At 36.3% G+C, this 5,610-nt stretch overlaps 1 long non-coding RNA gene across 1 annotated transcript; it reads right to left on the bottom strand.

The window, feature by feature from the left end:
• Positions 1 to 1,688: 1,688 nt before the first annotated feature.
• On the bottom strand, positions 1,689 to 3,271 carry Gm42170. The gene is made up of 3 exons (XR_880615.1): positions 3,191 to 3,271; positions 2,884 to 3,007; positions 1,689 to 1,792 (listed from the first exon to the last, which is right to left on the bottom strand). It is a non-coding gene; the product is annotated as a predicted gene, 42170 (long non-coding RNA).
• Positions 3,272 to 5,610: the final 2,339 nt, after the last annotated feature.

The following is a 5,610-nucleotide window of genomic DNA, read 5'->3' as shown; positions in this document are numbered from 1 at the left end:
AGGAAAACACATCCAAAAAGGTGAGAGAAATGAACAAAACCATACTAGACCTGAAAAGAAAGGTAGAAACAATAAAGAAAACCCAAAGTGAGGCAGCATTGGAGATAGAAATCCTAGGAAAGAAATCTGAAACCACAGATGTGAGAATCAGCAACAGAATACAAGAGATGGAAGAGAGAATCTCAGGTGCAGAAGATTCCATACAGAACATCGGCACAACAATCAAAGAAAATAAAAAATGCAAAAGGATCCTAACTCAAAACATCCAGGAAATACAGGACAAAATGAGAAGACCAAACCTATGAATAATAGGATTTGATGAGAATGAAGAATTTCAACTAAAAGGGCCAGCAAATATCTTCAACAAAATAGTAGAAGAAAACTTCCCAAACATAAAGAAAGAGATACCCATGATCATACAAGAAGCCTACAGAACTCCAAATAGACGGGACCAGAAAAGAAATTCCTCACGACACATAATAATCAGAACAACAAATGCACTAAATAAAGATAGAATATTAAAAGCAGTAAGGGAGAAAGGTCAAGTAACATATAAAGTCAGGCCTATCAGAATTACACCAGACTTTTCACCAGAGTCTATGAAAGCCAGAAGAGCCTGGTCAGATGTTATACAGACACTAAGAGAACACAAATGCGAGCCCAGGCTACTATACCCGGCCAAACTCTCAATTACCATAGATGGAGAAACCAAACTATTCCACGACAAAACCAAATTCACACATTATCTTTCCATGAATCCAGCCCTTCTAAGAATAATAACAGAAAACCACAACAACAACAACAACAAATTACATGGACAGAAATCACACCCTAGAAAAAGCAAGAAATTAATCCCTCAACAAACCAAAAAGAAGACTGCCACAAGAACAGAATGTCAACTCTAACAACAAAAATAAAAGGAAGCAACAAGTACTTTTCCTTAATATCTCTTAATATCAATGGACTCAATTCCCCAATAAAAAGACATAGACTAACAGACTGGCTACCAAAGAGGACCCAACATTCTGCTGCTTGCAGGAAACCCATCTCAGGGAAAAAGACAGACACTACCTCAGAGTGAAAGGCTGGAAAACAATTTCCCAAGCAAATGGCCTGAAGAAACAAACTGGAGTAGCCATTTCGGTATCGAATAAAATCAACTTCCAACCCAAAGTTATCAAAAAAGACAAGGAGGGGCACTTCATACTCATCAAAGGTAAAATCCTCCAAGAGGAACTCTCAATTTTGAATATCTATGCTCCAAATGCAAGGGCAGCCACATTCATTAAAGACACTTTAGTAAAGCTCAAAGCACACATTGCACCTCACACTGTAATAATGGGAGACTTCAACACACCACTTTCATCAATGGACAGATCATAGAAACAGAAACTAAAAAGGGACACAGAGAAAGTAACAGAAGTTATGAAACTAATGGACTTGACAGATATCTATGCAACATTTTATTCTAAAACAAAAGGATATAACTTCTTCTCAGCACCTCACGGGAACTTCTCCAAAATCGACCATTGTCACTGATGAGTGACACCAATATATTTCCCTTGGCAGTTGGGATCAGGTCCAAAGTGGCAGTAAGGTCCAAAGCAAGGGTCACTCATGACTTTGGTGCCTATGGCAGCATTTATCTGGGTATACCATCTTGTCTTTGCCAGGAAATATCATGCACATTCAGACATTTTCAGATACCTAGTAGGACCTTGTAGAGAAACCTCTTCTCTAGTGGTAGGATGCATCATGACATCAAAATGGTTAGGCTGGGAGTACACTTCATCTAAAATAGACAGGGACATGGATAATTGATGTAAGTAAATTTCCATTGATATTCAGAGACACTCATATTATTATGGTCCCTCATGGGAGCAGGGATAACTGACATCATACCTGCTTGACCTGAAGTCTAATGGATATACAATGGTGATAGTTGCCACTATATATGTTACTCAAAATAACATCTCAGACCCCAAAAATAAAAATATTCTGAGAAAACTGTATTGTTAAATTCTCTGTGGAAGTTGCTGGTCTCAGGGATCCTTGACATTAACAATCTCCCCAGAATCATCATGTACTATGGGTTTAAATAGGGCTTCTGGATGATGATTGACATCAACATAGTTTCTGTAGGCACTTTGGATTACTGTTATTAACATGGCTCTCAGTAGCACAGTGATCACTGACAAAGTGGTTGCCAATGAAATCGTTCCATGATATCTGTTGCCAGGTTTACAACACTATGTTTAATATCGATTAAGAGTGCAGAAGATATTATGGCCATGCACATCCAGTGGCAGGAAAGTTTTTTTTTTTTTGTTTTTTGTTTTTTGTGTTTTGTTTTGTTTTGTTTTCGTTTTTGTTTTTTGTTTTTGTTTTTGTTTTTGTTTTTGTTTTGTTTTCTTTCTTTTTTGACATCTCTGGCTCTTTTGGTAGTAGTATAGATCTTATAAATTACATGGTTAACTATGGGCCAACATGAATGTATTAGAGTCTTCAACAGAATTTCCTGTAGAATGTTTGATCTCAAACATCAAATGGATTGCAAGTGCTAGCTCAGAATACTTGCCTCAATATCACCTTGAGAATCAGGATGGACTGTCAAATTCACCAGATCGCACCAACACAGATCACCACCATAAATTAGGTCTCCATCATCAATAGGAATACATTCCCTCATGATTGCCATTCCTATCATGCCACTCTTACATTAATATAGCTTCAGGTTTCAGGTAGTAACATAGACATCACAGTACATTTCATTTTAAACATCTGGGGCTATATCCATTTATCAGTAAACATAAAGAGAATTTCCTGTATCAGGTATTATCTCAGACATCAGTCTGATCTTCAGTGCCATCTAGGAAAATTTACCTCAATATGAATTCAAGCATCAGTAAGGACTTTGGAATTTATCAGATTCTCAAGCAGCAACACAGATCATAGCCATCATCAGCATCTCCATCAGCAATAGATATAATGGATTCCTGCCCAATTTCTGTTCACAAAATACATCACTGACATCAGTATAGCTGCTTCTCACAGGCCACAAACATCAAAATATATTGTTTGCTTGAAATTGAGGGTGAAATTGATAAATCAAGAACATCAACAGGATTCCTTATGATATGTAGAATCTCAGCCACTGATCTGTTATCCAGTGCTAGCTCAGAATACTTACCTCATAATGATCTTGGGTATCAGTATGGACCATGGAATTCAGCAGTTTCTCCAGAAGCAGTACAGATCATAGTCATCACCATGATCTCCATCAGAAATATTAAAAATAGACTCTATCTTGTTACTGGTGACAGCATCCCGCTGGTATGACCATGACTGAAACCTCTTGTCTAGTGAAAGAATGAAAATGGACATAAAAATGTTTATAAATGGCAGAACACTTATCATGAATGTGGCAGAATTATACATAATTGACATCAGTAATTATTCTAATGCAGTACAAGACTGTCATATTAATTTGGTCCCATAATGCAGCAGGGATCACTGACATGATTGCTGCTAAAGGCCTAAAGTATCTTGGCCATACATTGTCTGTTGCCAGTATATATGTGACCTCGACAAAACATATCTCAGAACATTTAACTCAACATGACCTGAGGGAACAGTACTGACTGTGAAGTTCACTGTAAATTCTGATGGTTTCTGGGATCCTTGACATTAACAATATCTTCAGAAGCAACATGAAATGTGGGTTTCAATATGGCTACTGATGGCACCATGAATAATTGTGATTGTCATAATTTCTGGAGACACTTTGGAGAGTCGGGTTCTAATGAGAAAGATTAATATAGAAGGAATAGGGAAGAAGGTAATCTAAACTAAGGATATCTGCAAAAGTCATAAGAAATCTCACTACTAACTTCATAAAAACCTATACCTCAAATAAGCTATAAGTAAATGAGCATGTACAGTTTAATTAGAACTTTACAGTTTCAATTGACTTATTAAACCAATGTATGCAATTGTTTATGTATCTTTTATTTCAAATTATATAACATTTTCTATTTATATATGTTTTGCTTCAAATAATAAAATTAGGTTCATATTACTGCTAAATATTACCCAAATATGCATGATGCATTTTGATGTGGGGATTTATTGATACTGTATACATATAGGTAAAAATAATAACAGTAGGTTCTCCCCTATGTACTATCACACCCTGAGCTATTGCTTTTTGATCAATTTTGCATTAATGAGCATGGTTCCTCTCCTGTGTAGTGAGCCTTGAATCTAATAAGAAGCCTAATATCTATTGACTAAAGTTACTTAATTTTCTTATTCTTAGGTCAAGGGTGTTTAGGTTCCACTCCCTGTTTTATCCTTTCTATTCCTTCCATATCCCTGCAGGAGTAAATGTCTCCTTCATATTTTATGTGTTCTTTCTGTTAAACCCAAGTATTAGTTACTTTCCAGCTGCTATGATAAAATAACATGACCAAGGCACCTTACAGAAGGAATAGATTTTGACCATAAACTTTCAGATAGAAAAGACTTCATGATGGTAGGATTGTATGTCAGCAAGTGTCAGGAATAGAATGAGGAGGAAACACTGAGCCCTCTTCTTTAACAAGCACAAAGAAGGGGACTAAATTGGAAATCCAGCAGTGTTAAGTATTCTCAATGCCTGCTTCCAGTTACACACTTCTTCAGGCATCACCATAAATAACTGCACCTTCGCACATACCAGCACCAAAGTAGGATGAAGTATTCAAATGCCTAAGCCTATAGGAGACATTTCTCATTTAACCCACCATATTGAGGTTCTGCTGTCATTAGGTGCATGCTTCATATCCCCCCCCAAAAAAAAGCTAAATTCTATCTCCCAATAGTGACCAAAAAATTAAAAAAGTGGTTAAAATTCCTTAGCCAGCAGTGGGATGTTCTAAAGATCTCACCCCTAGATGCTGGACTTTGTCTGGCTTGATGTTGAATTTGTCTTCTACATATAATTTTAGTCACTACACGTGTACAAATGACTTATTGTTTCTAGAAAAAACAGACTTTCTTTGTAGTCATTCACTACCTTTGGTTCTTGCAATCTTTCAACTATCTTCTCCATGGTGACCTCTGAACCTTGAGAGAAGAAGATAGTGTTTTGATTTAAGTAAGAAATGTTTCCCATAATCTTTAGAATTTATACAATTGGTCCCAAATGGTTAGTGTTGTGTGCAGGTGTAGAATAGGGGTTAGGAAGTAGTACATTATTGCAGGCTGAATATCAGGGCAATTAACATCTCAGTACCACGAATGAATTCTCTCTGCTTTCTGCTTTCAGTTCATGATGTGAGCTCTCACTATCCTGATCTAACATGTATAAGCAAATGGACATAAGAAGCTACTTGGTTTATCCATTCTAGTATCAGAGAGAGAGAGAGAGAGAGAGAGAGAGAGAGATTTCAAACCAAAATTAATTGATGCAAACACAAAAAGTCACTTCATATTCATCAAAAAAAATTTTCACCAATGTAATCTTTTAATTTTTAGCATCTATGCCATAAATTCAAGGGTACTGGCATTTGTAAACAAAATGAACAGCATTAAAGCTTAAATTATACAAATTCTTATCAGACTGCTAAA

This window comes from Mus musculus, chromosome X (genome assembly GCF_000001635.26).
Source record: "Mus musculus strain C57BL/6J chromosome X, GRCm38.p6 C57BL/6J".
NCBI lineage: Eukaryota > Metazoa > Chordata > Mammalia > Rodentia > Muridae > Mus > Mus musculus.
This window is presented reverse-complemented; position numbering and strand designations above follow the sequence as displayed.